Source organism: Protopterus annectens, chromosome 14.part0, assembly GCF_019279795.1.
Source record: "Protopterus annectens isolate FY-2018-M chromosome 14.part0, PAN1.0, whole genome shotgun sequence".
NCBI classification, from domain to species: domain Eukaryota; kingdom Metazoa; phylum Chordata; order Ceratodontiformes; family Protopteridae; genus Protopterus; species Protopterus annectens.
The window spans coordinates 259,732,730-259,760,123 of record NC_056748.1 but is presented as its reverse complement, the minus strand read 5'-3'; positions in this window follow the sequence as shown (position 1 = coordinate 259,760,123).

The window sequence follows — 27,394 nt, the reverse complement described above, 5'->3', positions numbered from 1 at the left end:
CTCTCTGCTTTCTACTCATATCTCACCTACCTCCTGTCTCCTATTTCTTTAACCCATAAATGTAAAATTGCAAACTGTAGTTTTACACCTCACTGTAAGACAATTTGTCATGTACTAATATATAATGACTCTATACCGATCATGGATTTCTGTACTATAGCTGCCATTCAGTTGTTGTAATCCGTATGGAAACTTTAAGCTTTATATTTTTCTGTTTTATAAAACTGCCTGTTTTGTAATTGGAATGTTTTACCCTGGGTCCCGTTGGAAAGAGGCTACATGATCCCAGTTTGACTATCCCAGTCAAGGAAAACAATAAATAAGTAAATAATTAGGCTGAAATTGTCCTTAGTATTATTAATGCCTGCTAGTGTTATGTTGGATGGTGGTGATGACACATCAGGAGAATCTGTTTCACACTAACTGTTTAGCACATGAATATCAGACTTAAAACAAGAAATAAGTTTAATTGTAGTATATAATTTTAATATGTGGATAACATATGGCATATATAATTATATAATTTTAGTACAATAATAATAACTGTAATACAAGTTTTATACTCACACATTATAAAGACTAACAGATTATGAATATTTTTCTTCCCCATTTTATTGATAATGAACAATGCAATAAAACCTGCAATAAGATCCAGCAGTGCAGTAATAACCGATACATCATTGAACATTGTTATCAATATGTACTGTTTTTTTCTTTCCTTACTACATTCCCCATCTCTTGCACCTTTCTCCATTTTTCCTGCTTCCACATTGTCACAGCATGTTCTTACCCTTGCCTTCCCTATATCCCCCTTTAACCTCTCTGTATATAATTCCACTTTATTTTGATTATTTAAAAATCGGTAATAGTGAAAACCATTGTCCCTTACCTGAAAAATAAACTTCCTCACCACCCTTCATTTGAAAAGTGTCACTTCTGCTCCATCTTTCCATTTATACCTTCAGCTCTAATATCATGTCAATAGATGAAAGTAACTTTCAGCGAGTTTCAATTCACTGAAGCAAACTCACTGAAAGCCACTTTCTAAGAACACTAAAGTAAGGTATTTATTACAATGCAACTGCATCCCCCATGATGGCGGGCATCCCCACACATCCCATATTTATTTATTTGTATGTTCAGAAAAGAATGAGATAAAGAATAAACTGCATTAGAGGTGAACATCACATTCCCCATGCTTGATTCATACAGCTAGCATACAAACAATGCATTGCCTGTTAATATGCTCACCTTTTTTTTTTTCCATCTTTGATAACGCCCATTGCTCCCCAGTCAACTCAACTTCTTATAAGTTCCCAGTCTCCTCCTTAATTTCCTCACTCACCTTCTGCGTACTCCATTACCCATTGCCTGTCTTAAATGTGCATCTTACTCCTCCCTCACCTTTTGCACATGTAACTTCTAACTTCCCAGATCCCTTCTGCCCCAATTATCGTGTCAACCTCCTTAATTTCATTTTCTGCATTATCATCACAATCATTTATTTCCTATCAAGAATCATAAAAAATGTTCCCCTTTTAACCACATTATTAATCCCTCTGACCTTCTGCATCCATATCTGAACTTCCCAAACCTCACCCCCTTCCCTCATACCACTCTGCCACTTCTGCAGAGGTTGGGCCATTTGAGCCCTTTGGTTGGGCCATGCAAGTTGTCTAAGCCCCTGCACCCCCAGCAGATTATGTTGCCAGATGATCCCAGATGTATACCCAACAACACTCAGGCAGGACTTCAGAAATCACTGCTGGCTCTGGTCCAGTCCTTCTCCCTAATTTAACTTTCACCTTTCTTATCCCATCTACTCTGTCTGCACTCTGAGGAAAAATCTATGCCTGCCACTCTGATGGACATCCTGATTATTTGCAAACCAAACAGCACCAGAATGACCTGTTCTAAAGACTTAAACCTTGCCTGTGATATAAATTGCTAAAGAGACAGGTATGTATTTCAGAAACTACCCCTTCTCTGGAACAGGATTTCCCATCCATGTGAAGCAGTTCCTTTCTAAAGCAATTCAAGTGTAACTTGGACAATTGGATGGAAAACAGGAAATTCATCCTAACTACTCCATGTTTATAGGATTTGTCTCTTACTATGTTCTCACTATCTGCTGCCATCTTTCCCTCATCTCTTTTGCCTCTTCACTTGCTGTTTTCCTTTCTTCTAATGGACATTAGAACCAACAAAGAAAGGTTTGACCCAGTTGTACTGATGTATATCTAGAAGTGCCTGTTCATTCTCTGAACAAGTCGAGTGAATGACAAAATTAATGAGAAGAGACAAAATGAATCCCTTAAAAAAAACTACATCACCTGTACAGATTGACAGATAATTCCTGGACTCTCCATGTTTTTTCCAGTTTCCTTTGCGTTGATTTACAGCTTGCTTGATTATTTTTGTTTTCTGTGTGCAATTTATTCAAGAGTCCAGAAATTATCAGTCAGTCTCTACAGGCAGTATATGTTTTTAAGGGATTTAACTTCATACAGCAGTGACTTCCAAAGGATTCCCTCCATTGAGTAGGAATCAGACTTTATTTATTTATTTGCAGTTGGTTTACCAGGATAGTCCATTGGGCCATTTGAACCCATTTTCAATGGAGTCCTGGGGAGAAAAGCTCCAATAGCACTCTAGGTTACAATAGTTTAAAGATTATATTTATACAAAGGTTGCAGTTTTGAACAAGACCTTTACAATTAATACAGCAAACATTGCAAGTAATACACACTAGTGATGAGGTTGGAGTTAAAACTGACTGGCAATGGAACATTGCATTGTACAGCTGAGAGGCATTTCTTCTTAGGAACATACAGTTCATAGTTACAGTCTGATTAATTGTTTACAAATCGCATATAAGTAGCAGCAGTCTGATGCATTATTTACAACTAACATATAAGTACTGGAATAAAAGTATATGGAGAGATGAATAGAAGGAGAAAGTATTAGATGAGAATAAGATCGAGGGAGAAGTGAGAAAGAGAGAAAGAAGGAATCTAAGGCATTGAATGAAGTGAAAAAGGGGTTTGCTTTCCATAGAATGAATGGAACAGGAGTTTGATATCATTTGTTATGTGGAGAGAGCAGGAGCATTCCCATTGGGATATTAGGTGTGAGTGAAGAGATTTTTTAAAAGAGTAATGGTTAGAAGTGGTACGAATGGAAGGTGGTAGGGAGTTCCAGAGACGTGCTAAACCATAAGATAGAAGATTTTTGCCTGGTGGACAAGATGGTTTGTACACTTCTATTAGATTTTGATTATTGGACCTTAGTACTCGATCAGGAAGAAAGAGAGGGAAGGACAGAGGGTGGGGTTAAAAATGAGCTTATGTACAAGAGTTAGTTGTGTATAGATGAATTGATTTGGTAGTTCTAGCCATTTCAGTTTTTGGAGAGAAGGGCAGTGATGGGAGGACGACTTTTGGCTGGTAGCAAATTTGGCAATTTTGTTATAGCAGGAGGAAAGTTGAGATTTAAGAGAGGATTGTAGGTTAGTGAGAAGAGGAGTTCCATAGAGAAGGGAGGGGATAAGAAAGGAAGTAGAGAGAGTTACTTTAGTGGCAGGGGTAAGGTAGTGATTTTGTCGGTAGAGCATGCCTAGTTTTTGATGGGTCTTTTTGATGTTTAGTTGTAAGTGGGAATGGAATTTAAGCTGGTTGTCAATTTGGACCCCAAGTAATTTGGTCTCTGATACCAGTTCCAGAGGTATATTGTTTTGGCTAGTGATAGTGAAGGAGTTAAAGTTGAATGAGGTAGTTTTAGAGGGAGTAAATACCATTAGTTTGGTTTTAGAGGCATTTAATACAAGGTGGTTTCTTTTCATCCATTGCTCAGTGGTTGAAAAAGCTTCTTGAGTAAGTTTTAGGAGTACAGGGGTAGATGTGGCAGAGCAGATGATAGTTGAATCATCTGCATATTGGATGATATTTGAGAAAGGAACAGAGTTCTGGAAATAATTTATAAATATATTAAAAAGAAGAGGACCTAACATGGATCCTTGGGGGACTCCGGTTGGGGTATTAAGAAATGAGGAGGTGGCCTTTTTTCCATTTTACTGCTTGATATCGGTTAGATAAGTAGCTGGAAAACCAATTCAAGGAAGAAGGGGATAGGTTAAGTTTAGAGAGTTTAGTTAAAAGCAGGCTATGAGAGATAGTATCGAAGGCTTTAGAAAGGTCAAGTAGTAGGGTGGAAACAATAAGGCCAGAATCCCGGGCTTTATTAATAGTTTCAAGGAAGGAGAGGAGGGCAGTCATAGTACTGTGACATGGCCTGAATCCATGTTGTGTGGGTGTTAGTAGGGTGGAAACAATAAGGCCAGAGTCCCGGGCTTTATTAATAGTTTCAAGGAAGGAGAGGAGGGCAGTCATAGTACTGTGATTTGGCCTGAATCCATGTTGTGTGGGTGTTAGAAGCTGATTATCTAAGAGGTGTGGAAGGAGTTGTTGTTGTATACATTTTTCTAAGAGTTTAGAGATGGGAGACAGGATAGCAATGGGACGGAAGTTGGTAACATTATTATTGTTGCCTCCTTTATGTAATGGTATAATGAAGGCCTTTTTCCAAATTTTGGGTACTATGCATTGCTGGATTGAACGGTTAATTAGAATGCTAATGGGGTAGGTGACTGCTTCAGCGGCTAGACAGAGAAAATAAGCAGGGATATCATCTGGAGCATTGGAGCATGGCTTCAATTTCTGGAGGAGTTTTTTTATAGTAAAAGTGGGAATTGGTTTTAATGAGAAGGGAGGACACTGGGAAGTGTGGGAAGTAGGGGAAGGAGATGGAGAGGGGTGAGTGATAGGACAAGAAGGGGTGAAGGACTGTGAGTTAGTGGGGGAGAGTGAAGGAGTGGTGGAAGAACAGGGAAAAGTAATGGTAGAGGAGGGAGGAGGTGATGTGGAGATTGTGGTGGTATTAGAGAAAGAAGAAGTAAGTTTAGAGATAGAGTCAATGAAAAAAGTGTTAAATTGGGTTGCTAAGTCAGTGTCAGTAGCATTTGGGTCAGGGGAGGTGGTGTCTAGTTTGCCGGGGTTAAGGAGAGTGGAGATACCTTTCTAGAATTTCTGAGGGTTAGTTTTGTTGTTGTTTTGTAGTGTGGAAAAAAAGTTTTGTCGGTCGGAAATGATGAGTTTTTTTACTTTATTTCGAAGGATTTTCTATTCAAGAAGGGTGAGGGGGGACCTATTTTTTAGGTAAAGAGCCCAGGCTTTATCTCTTTGCCTCATAATAGTTAGTGTGTTTTTAGTAAGCCAAGCAGCTGTTTTAGTTTTTATTCTCTTTGTCGTTATGGGAGCATGGTGGTCTAGAATTTTTAGGAATAAGGTGTTAAAGTGAGCAACTGCGTTGTCGAGAGGTAATGTTTTTAGACAGTTCCAGTTTATAGCTTTTAGAGAGTTAGTGAAGGATGTTGTGTTAAAGTTTTTTTGGTTACGTATGGTAATATAGTTGTGGGAACGATGTAAGGATAAATGGAGTCGGTATGTAAAGATAGGAAGATGGTCACTAAGAGGATCCAGAAGAGTACCCCTGTCAGGGAAGTATTGAGGATGTGAGACTAGAATCCAGTCCAAAATACTGCCACTGGAGAGGTTTTTTGAGGGATGTGTTATAGAGTTAATTAGTTGTGAAAAGTTGTAGAGGTTGATGTTAAGTGGGTTTGTAGATTGAATGGAAGCCCAGTTAATATTCACATCTCCTAGGATTATTGTTTCATTACTGATGTTGGTGGAGAGCCAAGAGAGGATGTGTTCAAGAGTAGAAATATTATCCCCTGGGGTGATGTAGAGGGAAGCTATACATATGTGCTTATGTTTGTTAATTTGAAGTATTGCAAGGAGTAGTTCGGCATTATTAAAGGGTGGGGTAGGCTTATTATAGGGAGTGACTGATAAGGAGGATGAGTATATGAGTGCTACTCCTCCCCCTTTTTTGTGGGATCTATCTTTTCTAATGATAGAGTAATTTGGTGGTATAATTTCAGAGTCTTTTATGTGGGGTTTTAGCCAAGTTTCTGAGATGGCTAGGATGTCAGGTTTATTATGATTTATCCAGGCATGGAGGTTTGGGATTTTATTAACTATGCTCTGAGAATTGTAAGGAATATTGACTTGTCTGTGGTGGATGAGTTGGATGAGCCAGGGTTGTAATTCCAGTTTGTTTAGACACAGCCACTGAGGATCCCTACTAACAAAAGAAGGGTCTCCTACTAACTCACTTGTAGTTTTTTTGCATATTCTCATTTCTAATGATGTACAGTAGAAAACATATGCTGAAGCCCTATCGCTCAGTTCCATCATTATCAAGTTGTTCTTATTATCTATGTATTTTCCACCCCTCCCCACAATGACCACCCCACTGGCTTCCCTATAAACCTTCCTTGACTCATGAACTATCTATTTAGCAAATCATTTTGATTCGAGTCATCACTAATAAACATATACTTCCACCAGATTTATGCATTATTAACTCTTATTCATCTTGTAGCCCTATATAATATCAAATTCAGATTTAACTAGGCTCAACACTACCCTATCTCCTGGAGCCTACTTCCTCTTAAATATGTAATTTTTCCCCAAACCTGACAATACATTATTATAACAATATTAATGCACAAAACACATTAAACATCCTTAATTAATAGTTTAGTTTGACTTGATAATGAAGCATATTTGCAATATACATTAGAACATTTTCTCCAAAGTCTTATTTTTAACAAATGGTAACACACACCCCATCATACTCATGGTACTCATGCCTCATTTGTTCATTGTACCCACTTCTATTACATTTTCTATCTTCACTAGCAATGGCATATTAACAGCCTTCACTGGCATTACATAACAGTTATCTGTCTACTGTCATTTTCTACCAAGCTGTGAATTTATTAACTTTAAAAATTATAACCCATCCCCATGCTTGGGAACAGGTTCCCCATCCATGTGAAACACAGTTCACCCCAATCCTATTTAAGGATACCCTTGACCGATGGATGTGAAATCTGACATTCACCCTGGATTTGGATCCTATGTGTCTGACAGAGGCAGGCAGTAATGCCCAGGCTAACATACCCCCGACATAATTTCTAGAAACTTCCTAACATACCACCACATAATAAATGCCCATGATACATAAAAACACAATTGGGTTGGATTACTTGGCTTGGCATATGAAGGCCCTGGTGGCTGATAGCCTAGAATATAACTATGAACCTATGAAATGTATGGGCTTGATGAACACACTGAGTTCATCTTTTAAAAAAAAAAAAAAAAAAAAACCTCACATCAACAGCTTGACCCCCTAAGAGTTTTAATGTTTACCAGTCCACATAATAGTTCTGGAGTCCTGTTTATTTTCAAAGCATCTTGGTCCCTAATCCATAAAGGATACTCCATACTAATATTCTTGTTTAGTTGGATAATATAGAAACTTCTTTGGCGTATCCAGTATTTGTCTGCCTGGGAAGACATGATCGATAAACCACAATGCTTTGCCAGAGATGGTCTGCACCTGTCACCCCTGGGAGTCAGGTTACTGGCTAAAGCTATTGCCACCCCTAAAGTGCCTTTTTTTAGGCAAGGTTCAAAGGATAAAACCACCACCGTAACAGATACAAGCATGCAAAATCTGAAGGTAATGCTACTCAATGCTAAAAGTCTAAACCTCAAAATGCACTCTCTCGAGGCACTCCTAAAAATGGAGAACATCGATATCTGTGCAGTAACTGAGACCTGGTTCAAGGCTCCAGAGATCACCCCTGCAATACCAGGCTACAACTCTTACCACACTTTTCGGCCACAAAACCAAGACCAAAACACTAAAGGTGGAGGAGTCTCCATATTCACCAAGGATATTCACACCTCCAGGCTAGTTGCCCAACACAATGCATCTGAAATTCTCCAGGTGCAACACTAAGTAAGACTGCAATCCAAATTGTAGCTTGCTACAGATCCCCCACCATGCCCCAAGGTTCTCACTACACCTTTCAAAACATACTGGAAAATATTAAGATACAACCAAATACCGGGTGATTTCAACTACCCTGCCATTAACTGGGAAAACTACTCGGGTACCAACTCCTTTTCCCAACGGTTCTTGGAATTCATAAATTCCAATGCCTTGGATAAACTAATCCATTGTCTCACCAGGGGCTCCAATATCCTAGACCTGGTTATTACCAACATGGGAGATAGATGCTCTACACAGTGGTCACCCACTCATTGGTCAGGTCTGACCATAAGCAAATCACCCTTGACATCCACATTCCACTCCCACCCTCTGTAAGGAAACCTCCTTAAAAAACTTCTCCGAAGCCAACTTAATGCTACTGAAGTCAGAAGTGACAAACTTCATGACACCCATGCAAATGGGATATGAAAGTTCGACTGCAGAATCCTACACTAAGGCACTGTACGAGCACATCTACTCATGCATGAATCGTGCCATCCTAAATAGAACCAAGATGCTCTTCTCCAAAAAAAGGAAGCCAGTCTGGTGGTCCCCTGCTATAAACAAACTATACAACAGAAGGAAGAAACTGTTGCAGAAAAGAGGAAAATCTCAGGTTGCAAAAAAAAAACCCTCACCAGCCTCAGTAAGAAGCTGAGATCCCTCATAAAATCCTCAAAAGCTAGTTATAAAAATAAAATTTCCAAAGACAACCACAAGGCATTCTATAGTTATGTCAAGAATCTAAATGGCAATGCTCAGATCTGCTCTGAGCTACAACAGAATGGCATTAAATATACTGATCCCAAGGATATTGCCAATATCCTGGCAGATCTATTCAGTGCCAACTTCACCACCTTCTCACCCCATAAAGGGTCCATCTCAATACCAAAAGATTGCCAAATTCTGGTAATCACTGCCACACAGGTAGAAACCACACTCCCCAAAGCTAAGAGTACAGCATCCATGGGACCAGATGACATCCCAGGCTGTGTACTACATGAACTACAACATGAACTGGCACCTCACCTAAGAGTCATGTTTAATCATAGCCTCACCTCAGGCTTCGTGCCCACTGAGTGGCGCACAGCTACAGTTATCCCACTCCACAAGGGGGGATCCGGCTTGGATCCCGGGAACTACCATCCCATTAGTCTGACAAGCCTGATCTGCAAGTTCATGGAATGCATCATCATGGAACTTATAAACAAAGACATTGGCAACCTTCAAACACTGGACGCCACCCAGTCTGGGTTTGTGAAGGGCCGATCTTGTCTCCTGAATCTGACTGACTTCTTTGAATCAGTCTCCAGAGCTGCGGATGAGGGTAAGGCAGTCCACATAGCCTATCTGGACCTCACCAAGGCCTTTGACACCATCCCCCACTTTGGAATCATAGATAAACTTACTAAGCTGGGCATAAATCCCTACGTCACTCGATGGGTTGCCAACTGGCTTACTGACAGAACCCAGACTGTAATAGTAGCGGACTCCAAATCTAGCTCCAGATAAGTGATAAGTGGAGTACCTCAGGGTTCAGTCCTGGGACCACTCTTCTTTGGCATCTACTTCTCTGAAGTACAACCCAACACTAAGGGACTCTGGCTAACAAGTTCGCAGATGATTGCAAACTGGGAGCCATTATTGAATCCCCAAAGGATGTGGATATTTTACAAAAGGGCCTTACAGAAACAGATGCCTGGTGCCAGAGCCATGGGCTCAAGCTTAATGCCAAGAAATGTATAGTTATCCCCTTTAGAAAAAAACATGTACCCATGAATTACCACATAGGTGGCAGGACACTAAACATCGAAAGTGTAATGAGAGACTTAGGGACACAGGTGGACAGTGGTCTCACTTTCGATAACCACATCGCCACAACAGTCAGGAAATCCTTCTATGTGGCACACCTCATCACTAAGTGCTTTTCTTCCAGAAAAAAGGAGGTTATTGTCCCACTGTACTCATCCCTCATTAGACCCATTATAGAGTATAATGCCCTGTTTGGTATGTACCTCACAAGACATCTGCAACAGCTGGAAAGGCCACAAAAATACCTCACTAAAAGAATCACAAGCCTAAAGCAGAAGCCATATGCTGACAGTCTAAAAAAACTCCAGCTATACTATGTGGCATATCGTCTACTCAGAGGCGATCTCTGCTTAACATACAAGACCATGTCAAACCCTGAGCTGTTGGACATGCTCCACTTAAAGAAATCACAATCCCTAGGAGCCACATGCTCCAAGGATCTAAACCTTGTCATCACAATGAACAGAACATGCTGGAGGAATAGGTTCCTGACCCAGAGACTCCCATACTCTGGAATAGACTGCCCATACATGTCAAGCAGAGCGCCTCATTGGCCCTCTTCAAAAGGAACCTTGACAATTGGATGGGAGATAGGAAATTCACCCCATGGATCATGTCAGTCGCTCTGCTAGACAGGGGTCCAGAGAAGTAAATATTGTGGGAAGAAATATCCAGGAAATTGTTATGGCTAGGCTTGTATAGGCCCTAGGGCCGATAGGTTGGTACTAGGCTATCACTGTTTTTACCCACTCAATAGCTATCTCTTTCTTGAAAGGCCCACATTACCCACATTTTAAGTATCAAAATCTGACCAGTAATAACCTTAATGGAAACCTACCAGACCAGCCAGTGCCTCCCCTCCCCACACAAATGAAGCATAATTTTCTAAGTTTCATTTCTAGTCTTGACAAAAATTCCACACGTTTGTGCAAAAATTATTTATTTTTGTGTGTGTGGTAGGATGTTGAATATTTTTCAGGATTCCTCTGATATATTCAGACAATTAATTGAAGACATTTTTTGGTGAGAAATGCTAATTTCTGACCACCAAGCCCTCCCCCCCCCAAAAAAAAAAGAAATCAACAGCACTTTGCTATCCCTGTGATTAAGCCAACATACAGGTTTATATTACATTTAATAAATGACAGTTACCTATCCATCCTGCCTTATTTCTTCAACTTTATCTTTCCCCCTTCTTTTTCCATTCTCTTAAGTTTCCACCCATTCCAGGCCACCTTGAAGAACTCTGTGGTCCTATAGTTTACTAACCCATAACAATCTGATAATTTTCTTTTCTTTTATTTATTTCTGTTTTCTTATTTATTTTTATCTGTTTTTCTTTGTTTGTTTAATAAATAGGTAAGTGGATTATTACACTGGACCCCCTTCAGCCATAATTCAGGCAAAGACAAAATATAAAGCTAAATATATAAGAAAACCAACAGTACATGGCACAGTTGGTGCAACATTTAGAAATACACAGTAGAGAATGTTGTACATTTCTCCTCCAAGGACAGTCATTCAAAGTCCACACTGTACATTACATTTTAGTGGCACAGCCACGGTGGTGCAGTGATTAGCATTGCCACCTCACAGCAAGAGGTTCTCCAGTTCGATCCTCGGCTGGGGGGCCTTTTGTGCGGAGTCTGCATGACCTCCCTGTGTTTGCGTGGGTTTCGTCCAGGTGCTCTGGTTTCCTCCCACATCCCAAAGACATGCTGTAGATGGATTGGATACCCTAAATTGGCCCTAGGTGTGAGTGTGTGCATGTGTGTGCCTTCCATGAAAGGTTGGGCGCTGGGCTGGCAACTCGACACCGTAAAAACTTCACTGCCAATCATGAGCAGACAGGTGATCTGCTGTGGCGACCCCTAACCAGGAAAAGCCGAAAGAAGACGAAGAATCACAATACTGTGCACAGATCAGTGTATAACCTCTGCTGTCAGTTTATGATAGCAGAAGGGAACACTTGCAATATTTATGTCATCAACATTTAATTATAGTCTGATGAGTTGGCATTATAAAATGGTTGCAAATGAGAAACTATCACAAGGGAAGATCAATAACTACATTTCACTTAATATGAACATTTTGCAAGATAAAATCAATTTCACAAATGAAGTCTTAAGCCTTTCACTGCTTCTTTAGTCTCATGCAAGATCCAAATGTTTTGTCTTTTACTTGAATTAATTTGGATTTTCAGATAATGACCCTATACTAATTTGATATATGTGAGTTTACTATAAAAATGAATACTTTGGAGAGATTATCCTGATTTTGAATTTGTATTTTCGGGTCAGATGTTGAAAACATAATTTAATATATTTTAACAATTTTATCATGATATTTTATAGTTCCTTAAATGACATTGCATTATTTTAAAATGAACTATAAAGATGCTTAAAATTCCATAATGTCAAGGAAGTTCCCCTTTTTGTTGGATTCAATGTACCAAGTGGCCAGAGATGACCTATTTTTGTCATTTCTGCTCATTTTTTAAACAGCTAATCATTTTCCCCCTGTAGTTAAACACATTCATTTCTGTTACCTTTTCTCTGCATAAATGTATCTGGGACAGTTATTTATAAATGATGTAATGGTTTATTTACTTATTTTTATTCAAACTTTGCTTTCTTTTGCTAAACTATACAGTACTGCTATATGCAATGTGGTATCATATTATTCATTGCCATCTGATGTTAGTATTATCTGAAGTCATGAATAACCATGGAAACAGGATGACATATGGGTTCTGAGGTACCCTGTAAACACATACAGTGTTAAGTCTGCCATTCTGCTAAAATGTAACAGATACTTACTTCATTTTGTGCACTCATAGGTTAATACTGTGCTACTGATCTAGAGAAACATTTGCAACCTAGTCACTAGATCTCAAATTGTGAATGCCCACAGACTTGAATAATTAATATCCATGAACCAAAATCACACCTCTTAATTAGCAGACATTGAAGTTAAGAACAAAGACCTTTGAAAAACTGAAAGATTTAACTAAAAATAAGGGCACCCACTTAGCATAACATTTTAATACCAGACAGCACATAACTCTTCCTGATTCCAGTAGGAATGTGGGATGCTACTCAGAAGCACATTTATAAAACAGAGTGACAAAAATTATAGGAAAATGTAAGGACATTGTCAAACACACAGGGTGGTATTCATAGTTCTGAGGTTAGCACTTGTGTTGTGGTTATTTGTGAAGGGCGCCACTATACCTATATGCAAATATGATATTTGCAGATTATGCACAATAAATAAGTACATTAGAAGGTGTTTTAAACAGCATGCCTACTTCTAACAAAAGCATAAAATAGCTGAAGTTAATCCTTAAATATCTGTGAAGTTCTATGTGAAAATGTTAGTATTTGTATGCTTTCAGAAGTTTTCAGGTACTGTAAATGACTGTGGCTATGCCAAGCATACTCATAGTAAAACTGCACCCATTACAGCTTTTATTGTTATGTTTTACAAAATATTAAGGGCTTTTATAGGTTTTATGTAGGGGTATCCTCATCTGAACCCCATCTTTGTTTCTTTTAAGCATGGAAAGGGGAAGAGAGGAAAGATTGAACAAAGGGAGACAAAAATAGGCAAACACTGATGGACAACATCAAAAGGGTTGTGCTTGAGGAAGAGGTTGGAAAAGAGGGGCACTATTGTTTGATGGGGGATAGACCCTCTTTTTCATTTTTTTTTTTTTTTTTTACATAAGAGGGTAGTTTGAGTAGGGAGTATATAAGATGGTATATTAGAGAGGATTAGTGAAGATGGGAGGTGAAGAATAGCTGCACTTAGGAGGAACTTCTAGTCTGCAGGACCTCAGATGTTTTCATTGACTGAGAGTAATGGAGCAGAGGACCCTAAAGTTGAGAGGAAGGGGCCTGTGGTGGTTCAGTGCTGACCATGGGAGCTGGTCTTCAACCCACTGAAGAGCATCCTGGACTGGCAAAAGGTGTCTCTCTACTACCTGCACCACCACATCCTCAACCAAGTCCCAAAACCCACAGTCTGTCAGACTTGCTAGGCTGCCATGTGCCAGTATCCCTAAAGTACTGGTGCCAGTCCCTCGACCCTGTGAGGATGTCTGTGGATGGGCAGAGCATGAATGCTCCCTGATCTGGGAGGAACATGGTTGGACTGCTCCTAAGGATTCAGCATCTGTGGAAAAATAAAAAGAAATAGGAGTAAAAGAAAAGGTCCCTGGTGGACACCCAGCACAGTTAGGCTATTCAACAAAAGGATAAAGTTCTCTCCAAAGCCAAGAAAAAACAGTGCAAAAAGACAAACCAGTCTAAAGAAATTAGCTAGTCAAATCTTCCAAAGCAAGCTGTGAGGGAAATATAGCCTCCCAGGAGAAAGATAACCATAAAGCTTTTTAAATTATGTTTGTAACCTTAGGGGAAATGCTCAGCAATGTGATGAATTAATCATGAATGGCAACATTTATAGCCACCCTGAAACTATAGTAAACCTCCTGGTCAACAAGTTCAGTTCAAACATCACTCCTCCATCATCTTCTACTGCACCCAAAGAAATACCTGCAACCACCCGCCTACTGCTCATCAAGAAGGAACAGGCCCTTACTGTGCTTGCTAAAGCCAGAAACACAGCCTCCATGGGTCACAACAACATTCCAGGATGCTTCTTAAATAGCTTTAACCACAGCCTCTGAATGGGTTTTTTCCCAGAGGAATTGAGAACTGCAAGAGTTATCCCTTTGCACAAGGGGGGCCCATCAACTGACCTAGGCAGCTACATACTCATAAGCTCAACCAATCTTATTTGCAAGGTGATGGAGAGAATTATCATGGACCTGATCAAGATTGACATAAGAACTCTCCAAACACTGGACCAGACTCAATTTGACTTAGTTAAAAGGAGGTCTTGACTGCTCAGTTTGGTGGACTTCTTCAGGAAAGTCACCTGGACCATAGATGAGGGTAAAATGGTGCACACCACTTACCTAGACCTGGCCAAAGTTTTTGACACTCCCCCACTCAGGGATCATTGATAAACTTACTGAAAACGTTCAGAGATATGGATAAACCCCTACATCATTAGGTGGATAGTCAGCTGGCTCACTGACAGGACACATGCTGTCCCACTAGGTGAATCCACTTCTGATAAGAAACCATTTACTACAGGTGTCCCACAGGGCTGAGTGTTGGGACCCTTCCTGTTTGGTATATACTTTTTTGAAGTGAAGGCCAACATTGGGGGCCTATGGCTCGCCAAGTTGGCCAATGAATATATGAATATAAGCTGGGAGCAATGACTGAATTCCCATTTGATAGTGACATCCTAAAAACAGACCTAAAAATGACAAACAACTGGTGCCAAAACCATGGTTTGAGATTAAATGCTAAAAAATGCATAATCATGCCCTTCGGTAAATCAGATATCCCTGCAAATTATAATATTGCTAGCCCACACCTAGAAGTAAACTCAGTGGTGAGTGATCTAGGAACATGGATAGTAACCTAAACTTAGGCCACTGGGTAGCTATGGTAGTGAGGAAATCTTTCTGTTTGGCTCAACTTATAAGTAATAGCATGGCATCAAGATAAAAGGAATTCATAATCCCATTGTACTCGGCCCTCATCTGGTCCATAATCAAGTACTATGACCCTTTTTGCATGTACCTAACCAGGAACTTACAGCAATTGGAGTGGCCTCAAAGTATTTTCACTAAAAAATACAAAGCGTAAGACATATGTCTTACACAAACCAACTAAAGGCCCTGCCCCTTTACTCCATCTCATATCGTTTATTGAGAGGTGACTTATGCCTGACCTGCAAGACATTCTCTGATCCAGCCCTAATGAAAATGTTACATATTCATAAGAAAAATTATAAAAGGCATTTGCATTCCATGGACATGAACCTTATTTGTGACTCTAACAGAACTTGCTGAAGAGACAGATTCATATCCCAAAGGCTACCTCATCTATGGAAGAAACTTCCCATCTTTGTAAATCAAAGCCCATCTCTCACTCTCTTCAAAACGGATTTGGATAAATGGATAGAGAACTATACATTCACTGACCATGTCCCTTATGAACAGAGCAATCTACAAAAAGACTCAGGGCTCCAACGTCCAAAGACAACATACCCCTTTAGAGTTGACCCAGAACTTAGGGACTTGGGGGCAGAAATAGACAATTATCTAGACTTTGACCACCATGTGTCTACATTAGTGAGGTAATCATTCTATGTTGTGCAACTTATATACAAAGGAATGGCATTTAGTTCAAAGGAGGTCATTGTTCTACTGTATTTGACATTCATCAGACCATCATTGAGTACAATCCCTCCTTGGGGACGCATCTAGCCAGGCACTTCCAACAACTGGAATGTCCACAAAGGTTGCTCAGTAAAAGAATGCAGGGCATAAGTAACATGAACTATGCAGACTTCCTCAGGGTCTTATCCCCGTATTCAGTCTGCTACAGTCTGTTGAGGGTAGATCTATGCCTGCCATACAAGGCATTGTCCGATCCCTGCCTGATGGACCTTATGCATATCTGCAAAACAAACAGCACCAGAATTACCAATTATAAAGACTTGCACCTTGCCTGTGATATAAATAGGATCTTCTGGAGGGACAGGTATGTATCCCAGAGACTACCCCTTCTCTGGAATAGGCTCCCCATCCATGTGAAGTAGAGTTCCTCATTAACCCAATTCAAGTGTAACTTAGAGAGTTAGATGGAGAACAGGAAATTCATCCCTGGTTTGGTACCTGTATCTCTAATGGACATGGTTTGGTACCTGTATCTCTAATGGACACGTGTCTGATGCAAACGGTTCATCTCTCAGGCCCTTGCTTATAAATTGTTTCTTCTCCCAAGCCCATGCTTACACTTTTCTAGAGTACCAGAACTTCTCAGAGATTTGGAATGCATGGTTAGGCTTGAAAAGTCCCTTATGTTTGGTAGCCTAGTACACACTTATGAATCTAGGAACCTATATGTGCTGGTCATTTACATGCTACTTTAGCCCCCACTCCAACATCCACTCTGGCTAGGGTGTGGGGTTGAGTACAGCCATCTTGTACATGCAATTAATACGTTTGCAAAAAATGACAGTCTTACACAATTGTCATATTAATAATTTGTTTATAGCCTAGACAGGCTGAATATTTTGTCTCTAACAATTGTCTGACTGCAGTACAGGTAATTAATAAGGTAATAATTACAGTATATGAAATTATGTGGTAATGCACATATATTATTTTCTGTTTGTATATAAATACAGCTATATAGATAGATGCATGGAAAACATTTGTAGGTATACTCACACAGATTAACATCAGTCTTTTAAATATATATATATATATATATATACACGTTTACATACATTTAGTACCTCATACATATATATATATTTGTATTTATACATAAAACAATGTTAGCACATAAACATGCCATAGTTGAATATGGATGCATTTCTGTTTACAGGAATGATTATCCCTACTCTTACTACTGGATTTTATTTAGATACATATTTGCACTTACATACAGATATCTTCTTGCATTTATCTGTAGTTATGCAGTTTTTGTATAATATGTGTTATAAACCTATTTTTGATAACATTTAAAAAGGAAAAATAATTACTATAGAAAATCCGGTGTTCTTGTGATGACTTTTCAACATGCTAAAGACTTTGTCTTTGACAATATGGGTCTATAACAGGGCTGTATCACAATTATCTTGTGCAGTTCCACTTGGATTTCTGACTGATGTCATGAACCATGGCTCCAGAGGATATCCAACATCACCAAAAAAAGAGAAAGAGAGAGAAAGGGGGAAACCAAACAAAGAAAAAACGGTTTATTATTAAGCAATATATTTTACTATGAATGACTACTTAAAATATATTTTTCCCATTTATAGGTCTATAGGTCCATAGGTGTTTACTAGGCTAACAACCACAAGGGCCTTTTTAAGCCTAGCCATGCATCACAAATCTCTGATGAGTTCTGATACCCTTGATAAGCATAAGCATGAGCCTGGGAGATACACCATTTACAGTTTACCTGTTTGCATCAGTGACATAGGTGTCAAACCAGGTACCTTAACAATCAGATGGCTGTGGAGCATCCTACCATGTAGGAAGAGATAGTAGAGTGAGCTATTGTGCCAGCAGTGGGAATCATGTGGAGTGCCAGGATGCTGGTAAGACATGTTTGTGATTCACCATCATGCATCACACCTATCTGGCAGTTGATGGAATTGAAGCACTTTGCTTTTGCAGTACCACTCACCCAGTGAGTGAGTGCAATCTATTACACTGACCACCTCAAGGAAATATGCTACCCCATAAAAGGTACACATAGTCCTGGCTTAGTCCTGAGGTGACACCTGGAAATTGATATACTGATTCACACATGACAAGAGTACTTCCAGGAGCTAAGTATCCTCAAAGTAGAAGCCTATGAAAATGACTAATATGTCCACATTCTGTCTCGGGAAAGTCGCTTTAACAAGTATAGTGAGGGCCGTACATAACTTAGTATCCACAAGGATAGGAAGGTCATGCATCACCCTTGTACCCCTATGGGGGCCAGACATGCTCACTAAGACCCTTACAATATCCCTGTCCACTCAATGTGTCAAGTGTTTCCTGAGTATCAAAATTATGACGAGTTATTTGTTCATCTTTATCTCCACCTTCTTGACCTGTGAGCAACACTGATTATAAAACTGTTTTGGCTCAGCTCAGCCAAGACAAGCAGCCCACACCAGAAAATAGCAAGACTAGCAGCAAGAGAAAGCATTTCTTTATGGAGTGCAATGTAGATTGAAAAGGTGCGAGTCTTCCTTTTATAATAAATCTGTGGATGGTGCAGAAATGCATCACATTATGACGATCACTGGTAAACAGGCAGAAGAAAGACTTACTAGCATGCATGGCTTTGCATTATTTCTCATTTACATTTACTTAAGATTATTCTCAGCCATTGTAAATTATCCTAAATGGCCTTTATGAATTGTGCCTTTGCTGAAAATGTGAGGATGGCTCAGACTGCCTTTGCACATTCAAGTAATGTCTTTGAATATCAACCATGGTATAAAATCTGTAGACTTGAATGAACTGAATCAAAAAATTATTCCATATAAGGTCAATTATTTTTGCATCAGAAAAAGGGAGTTGTATGATGTGTGTCTTCTTTCTTTACATTATTCTTGCTGTGATGACTCAACACTGGACCAGTAATCAAGGAGCCTCAGTCCTAACCACTGGCACCTGTGGTGGGAGGGTGTTCTCTGGGAAAACAACAGGTACACACAGTATTTCCAGATGCAGCTCTCTGCATCAAGTGCAATTTCTCCTAAGAGCACAACAAGACTGCAGTCAGTCTGAGGCTGGTTTCTCACTTTTTCTCCAGATCCCCAATAAGACTCCCCACTGGCATAGCTATAGAGTTGAGATCTCACCTGAGTGACCAAGCCAAGACCTCCAGCACCCTCTCTGTCAAACCAGTGCCTTGTGTCCCTGCCCAAGTAGCTGACACACACAGTCTTTGAGGTTTGATTTACAGACACACACACACACACACACACACACACACACACACACAGCTGGGAAAGGTTGACACATGTTTACTAACTCTGCCCCCTTCTACCCAGACTATAAGCTAGTTACCTCTGCCACCAGTCACTGCTTATCAGCTACTTTAGGGCCCTTAATAAACTGTGTGCAATTTTACTGTGTAATATTAATACTAAAACAAATGGCAGTTTGACCAAGAGCAAGGCTATTAGGAGTGGCCCATACAGTGTCACTAAATAAATATGCAAGTACTCTCAAAACTTAAATATCCCTACATAAATTAGCTACAATGAAAGGTTTAAATATATTTAATAATAAATAGTAAAAGATCACAGGAAATAATTAAAATAACATTGTCGTACATGCTCACACAAATAAAGAAAAACAAAATCCAAACTAAGCTTCACTATATTCCTGACTAAATATAAGAGAGTTACTATACCCTAGCAACTTACTTAATTAGAGCAAGGCAGATGATGTGGTGAATGGTTCTTCTTGTCAGGTCCAGGACAGCATACGGAATACTCTGTCTCACTCAGAAAATTCTCAAAATAATATCTAAAATATTACTGCAGGGATAGCTTGCAGAATGACATCATTTTTGGTCATCTGACTTCTAGTTCCCAGGCAAAACCGCCACTGCTGGAACTTATGGTATTTAGCATCTACCTGCAAAAATACTCATACAAGGGCTTTTGCTCAGATCTTTGGGTGATGCTGGAAGTCATAAAACAATTGCATTTCTTGATGCTTCCAGAACAGCAATTAGTTAATTCCAAGGACAATACAGAAAGCTTCCTAGTACAGACTTTGTGTCTTTGGCTGCATTGAAACATCTTTATTGCCTAGCCTATAAAGTAATTTAATTTCAGATATTTTTCTCAAGTTTGCTGGGTTGAGGTTAACCCACCAGTTTCCTGTGTTAAAACAAATACATTTAAACAGTTACAATAGTTCATGTACATTTCTGTTCTCTTCCAGTAGGGCACACTGTGGATGCATTTTAAACACAAGTGCTCTACAAATACCTTTTCAAACAAACATCTGTACAAAGCAGTTTGGTATACACATGACATACAGTTCTAATACATTTGTAACATGCCTCTTATATGACATACAGTTCTAATACATCTGTGACACCAGCATCTTGTATAAATTAGTTTGATATTCACAAATGATATATAATTATTTACAAAATTCCAGCTAGCTGTGCAGGCAGTACCTCCTTTTGTCACAATTGTTCCACCTTCAAAGACTCAAGTTATTTTTTCAAGAGACCCTTGACAAATGTTGCTTGAAAAGGATGAGCCTATCTGGGAATGCAATACCTCATACCCTGCCTTGAGATCCCATCTACATTGACATTGCTAACCATACTGCAGTACTGCACTGTCCAATCATATGCCTGCAACCCTAGGCTCCACCTTAATAACTTGGCATTTTGCTGGCTGGCTCAATGTAGCCATGTTAAGGGATTGTGGTCTGTAATTACATTCAATTACTTCCATACAGGTAAGGCTGAAGTTTCTGCAGTGGCCATACTGTGGCTAGACATTCCTTTTCTACAGTTGCATAGCATTCCTCTCTTGGTTGGAGCCTACAGTTCAGATATCCCATGAGTGCTCTTCTCCCTCTGAGGAAACCTGGGTGAGTACAGCCTCCACCCCATGGTTTGAAGCACCCACCTGCACAAGAAAGTCTATGCTGTAATCTGGACTGGCTAACAGTGGGCACTCCCAAAGCTCTTTTAAGCTTCTGGAATGCCTGCTCACGTGCTGGGGTCCACATTAACTTATCTGGCTTTTTGTCCTTGTAAGGTCTGTGATGGGAGCAGCTATGGCACTATAATTGGGGACAAACTTTCTGTAGTACCCCACCTTCCCTAAGAATGCCCTCACCTGATTTTTGGTAAAAGGGGCAGACCATGCCTGAATGGCTTCCACTTTTGTAGGTTCTATCCTGATCTTACCACTCCCCACGCTATATCCCACATAGGAGACCTCTGCCATACCTACCTGACACTTAGTTGGCTTAAGGGTCAACCCTACCCTCTGTAGTCTGTCCAGCACCACTCTCAAGCATTGTAATGTACGGTCCGAGTGCTGAGCCTGTCTCAACTCTTTGTAATCCATCTCAGCTACCCTTCTACAGGAAGACGGGTATCTTCTGACAGTGGTTCATTGCTTTTAGCCTGAGTACTACTACCTCTGCCCTTGCAGTCACTCTGTCCAAGGAAACATCAGCACCCACCAGCTCTGTGGCCCACCTTCAGTCTCACTGCTACAGGATAGCTCCCTCCCTGAAGTAACCGCATTGCCAGTCCTTGGCTTGAAGTGTGAAGAGTGTCTGGGTCCCCCCCTGGCTACTAGACCCACAGGCCTGTCTCCAAGCCTGACTGCATGTCACTGCATGCACACAAGGTACTGCATTATCAAAATCATTCCCTAGAAGGACTTCTGCAGGGATATCCTCAAACACACATACTTGCTTGCTTTCTTTTCCACCCTACCAGTCAAGGTGAACCCTAGACAAGGGTATTTGGAATGGGGTCCCTCTTAAAGCTCTGACTGGAGTAGGCTGCCCAAGCAAGTAGTGTTCCTCTTTAACCATTGCAAACTTCACAATGGTTAGCTCATAGGCTGTGACTCTCTTAGCAGTGGCCTGATTCCCATCTACTAAGATAGGATATAACCTATTGTGGTAGTTTGATACACTTGTGGTAGTTTGATACACTTGTTGTCTCCAGACATCTTATTGCTAGCATTCTGTTATCCCACTTGATGGCTCCCCTACCTTTTTTTCCACACCTTGCCTTCATGGACATCTATATGCTAGATGACCCCACTGGTTACATTTAAAACATTTCACCCTTGATCCTGCCAGTGTACCTGAACTAGTGGCTTCCCCTTTTACAGGCAGATTCTGTTGGGGTGGTTTAGGCTGCCCACCATAGTCTCCCTTAGATCAATGTGCAGCACTGGGTATTCCCTTCTTGTGCAGTGATGTTCTGCTTGCTAGGTATAGGTCTCCCTTTTTCTCCAACTCTTCTGCAGTCTTACGTTCTCTATCTGCCAGTCAGATCCTCATGTCCTCACTCAAAGTGCTAAGGTCTTGTTCCCTCACCAAACAGTCTGCCAGCCCTTCAAAAGTGGTGACCTGACACCCACTCACCCACCTATGAAAATAAATGTTTAACTCAACAATATAATCACACACACTTTCATCTGCCTTGCACTTATGCACATGTAACCTTTTTTATTAAGCTTCAGGTGTTAACCTAAAGCACTCTAATAAGCATTTCTTTACTTGGTTATAGTCTAGACAATCAATATCAGACAATTTAAAAACAGCAGTTACAGCTTTACCATGGAGTAAGGGGGTCTGGAACTGTACCCAGAGCCCTTGTTCACCATTATACTGTTTACAAATCCTTTCAAACATATCAAAATTATCACACTCTGTAAATTGTGGAAGAAATTTACTGACCTTTATTGCTTCTGGGGTTCAGTTACTCACTTCTCCATTACCGCCAAGACCCTAGCAAAGAGTCAGCATCTCCTTTTCATGTTGCCTTTGCCTCTCATTTCTTTTGGCTTTCAGACATCTCAATCTCTCTGCTGATTATAATTCCATTTGTTTCTCCTGCTGCAGTCTCTCTGCTGACTTTACTTTCAAATGTTTGGCCTCCACTTCAAGTCTCTTTAACTCCAGATAGATTTTTAAGTCCTCTGTGGAAAAGTTGAACTTTCCATTATGTGATACAGCTGTGACTAAGTTTGCAATCATTTCCGCTTTATTGACATTGGCATGCTGCAGTTTTGTCTTGGCACATCTCAGCCAACTGACTCCTTGTCAGCTTGCCATAATCCTCTATTGATATCCTTGCCTGCTCTCCAGGACTAACTAGTCTAACAAAAAATAAATTAAACTATTGTGATGTGAAAATCTGAATGTCTACTGTGTGTCTGCCTGAGAGTATAAACATCTTCTTTAGTGACCAATGTTCACAGGCTACAGGAGTTCATCATCCACACCACTGAATCCGAATATGTGATGTGGTGATCCCACCACAGCCAGCCAATTAATATGTGATGACCCTCCACTGGAACAGTAATCAAGGAGCCTCAATCCTCACCACTGACACCTGTGGGTGGATATTCACTGGGACAAGAACAAGTATTTCCAAATGCAGCTGTCGGCATCAAGTGCGATTTCCCTTAAGAGCACACAGAGACTACAGCAAGTCTGTGGCTGGTTTCTCACTCTTTCTCCAGATCCCCAATAAGACTCCCCACTGGCACAGCTATAGAGTTGAGATCTTAGCTGGGCAACTAAGCCAAGACCTCAAGCACCCTCTCTGTCCAACCAGTGCTTCGTGTTCCTGCCCAAGTAGCTGACACACGTACTCTTTGAGGTTTGATTTACACACACACACACACACACACACACACACACACACACACACACACACACACACACACACACACATCTGGGAAATGCTGACACATGTTTACTAGCTATGCTCTCTTCTGCCCAGACTATAAGGTAATTACCACTGCCACCAGTCACTCCTTACCAGCTACTTTAGGGTCCTTAACAAACTGTCTCCAGTTTTACTGTTTAATATTAATACTTGTACAAATGGTAGCTTGACCAAGAGCAAGGCTGTTAGGAGTGGCCCATACAGTGTCAGTAAATATAAATATCCAAGTACTCTCAAAACTTAAATATCCCTACATAGATCAGGCACAATGAAAGGTTTAAATATATTTAATAATAAATAATAAAAGACACTACTAAGTATACAGTCACAGTGACATCAGAGTTCAAAAAAACAGGAAATATTTAAAATAGAATTCCAGTACAGGCTCACACAAATAAAGAAAAACAAAATCTAAACTAAGCTTCCCTATATTCCTGACTGTATCTAAGAGACAGTTACTATACCCTAGACACTTAATTAGAGCAAGGCAGATGATGTGGTGACTGGTTCCTACTGTCAGGTCCAAGATAGAATACAGAATGCTCTGTCTCACGCAAAGACTTTTCAAAATAACATCTAAAATATTACAGCAGGGATAGCTTGTAGAATGACATTGTTTCTGGTCATCTGACATGTAGTTCCCAGGCAAAACTCTCACTGCTGGAACCGGCAGTATTTAGCATCTACCTGTAAAAATTCTCATACAAGGGCTTTTGCTCAGATCTTTGACAGATGCTGGAAGTCATAAAACAATTATATTTCTTCATGCTTCCAGACCAGCAATTAGTTCACTCCAAGGGCAATACAGAAATCTTCTCAGTAAAGACTTTGTGTCTCTGGCTGCATTGAAACATCTTTATGGCCTAGCCTATAAAGTAATTCAATTTCACATATTTTTTAAGTTTGCTGTGTTGAGGTTAAACCTACAGTTTCATTTTTTTAAAAACAGATAACATTTAAACAGTTACAATAGTGCATGTACATTTCTGTTCTCATCCAGTAGGTCACACTGTAGATACATTTTAAACACCAGGACTATAGAAATTCCTTTTCAACAGAAACATCTATACAAAGCAGTTTGATATACATGACATGCAGTTCTAATACATTTGTAACATAAGCAACTTATATGAGGTACAGTTCTAATGCATTTGTAACACCAGCATCTTGCATAAATTAGTTTGATATTCACAAATGACATATAAGTATTTACAAAATTCCAGCTAGCAGTGCTGGCAGTACTTCCATTTGTCACAGTTGCCACTAATATGTTGCTCATATAGTGTAGCTTTTTGAATACTAGATAGACTCAAAAATCACATATGATGAGAGAGATTGAGAAAATTATGTAAAGGGGTAAATCGATTCTGAAATCAGAGACATATTTCCAAAATAGGAGCATCCTAATCCGGCCTGAAAATAAGAACATTCTTCGAAAATAGAGATAGTTGGGAGGTCTGCCTGTGGTGTATTTAATACCTGACTTTGATCCCTTTCAGTGATTGCTTGAGGCACCATTCCCAAGGTCTGTTTATGAATGCTCACCCATTTATTTAGGTTATCCTTAAAAAGGGTCAGGGAGCTACTTTGTTTTACATCCAAGGGAAGTCTGTTATATAGAAGAAGGATGCTCTGAGAGAAATTTCACCAGCAGGTCTTATTTATATTTCTGTGGAAATTTAGATCTCTTGAGCAGGTGTTTAGGGTGTTATTTGTTTTGTAAATGTGCCGGAGGTCACACAGGTTCGATTGTTTGAGCCTTTTTAGGCTAGATAGTGGTCATCTCTCAAGAGTCTTACAGGAAACACAAAAGAGGCAGTATGCTTTGAGATAATCAGTGTAACTCAGGAATGTCATGCCCTTGATGGTCTTGGAGAGGAAATGTGGTTTCTCAAGCTTATTCACATGGTTACTCAAGGACATATCAAAGGGGGCATTATACTTTAATATAGGCCTGATAAGGATAGAGAATTGAGGCAGAGAGAGAGAGGTCATAACTTCCTTGGACTCTGAAGATATACTATGGGTGATTAGTCTGGCCAGATAAAAGGATTTCTGAATGGCAGTAGACACATGGTGAACAAACGATAGTTCATTATCCTTGAAATTGCTCAAGTCCCTAATGAGAGAGGCAACTTTTAAAGGGCTGTTACCTATGTGGTAGGTGAATGAGTGCCTGTGTTTGCTGAAGGACACACTGTTGCATTTTTTGGCATTTATTACAGAGTCAGGGTTCAGGTACCATCTGTTGCATCTGTTAGGCACTACTGGCGAATCTGTAAGCCAGTTGAGTTTTTATGAATACTCTGAGTTTGCAGCCATCCTCAAATTTAACCCACACAAATCCTTGGTTACAGCTTTGACATAAGAGAAACACGTACCAAAGAGAAATGGTCTTAGGGCTGATCCCTGGAAGACACTACTGGTAACTTCTTTTTTTCCAAGAGTGTGTCATCAACAGTAATAGAATGAGATTTGTTGGTAATCTAATTTACAATCCATGGGATAACAAAGGGTTTTACATTTAGTTTCATTTGTTTAACAGTAATGCCAGAATGCAGAATGGTATCAAAAATACAAAATGGTATCAAAAGACTTTTTCCAAGTCCAGGTAGGCAGTATGAATTGATTTGCCTGCATCTAAGGTATCAGTGACCTGCTCAAAGTCCACCAAGTTCAGTTTGTTTAACAAACCCAAACTGGCTTGGGTCCAGGATTTGCAGACTGCCTCTTTCTTTGTTAATACGTTTCATAATGATGCATTTCATTGCTTGGCAGATAAGGCTGATAAAGTCTATAGGTCTATACAGAGGTGTAGCTGGTCATTCTGATGGTTGATGCCATCCCCTCAACTTTCCTAGAAGAGAGACAAAGAAAAAGGTCCTTTCCTTGAACAAAGCAGCTGGTACAGTACACATAAGTAGCAGTTCTCAAGACCTGAGATGGGACTTATTGGAAAAAAATTTTTTTTTAAACTGTAGCAAACTGCTTCCTATGTTTACAGCAAACAGCTGCTCTTGCTTATGCAACATGGGTCTCAATTCTGACCACAAATGCAATTTGCTTGAAAACCAATGGGCATCTTCCTATCATGTACCCTAAGACTTTGCACCCGGGTCAGCTGTCCCCTTTGTCTACCTTAGATACCATATTAGGTCTATAGTTCTAAGAGTCAGTAGATTGCCCCCCTTTGGGGAGTGGAATGACTGTATTAGTTCTCAATACCTCTGATATGAATCTAGTGGAGGGAGTGGCTTAGTAGCAAGCCTATGAGACAGCATGTGCTACATACAAGGAGGCCATCTGACACATTATCATGACTTATGGAACTAGTGCCTTTGGCCTTGGAGAGAGCACTGCTGACTTGTTCAAAGTGATGGAGGGGATAAGTGTGCTATTTTGTTGTGGAAAGTTAGGAGACTATGGAAAGAATAAAGTTTGAGCTTTATTTGTCAGCCAATATGTTAGCCATGTCATCAGGTGAAGTGTGAGTTGTTGTTACATATTAGCTCTATGCAATGCTGGACATTAGTTCCAAGGTTTCTGAAATAGCTGAAGAG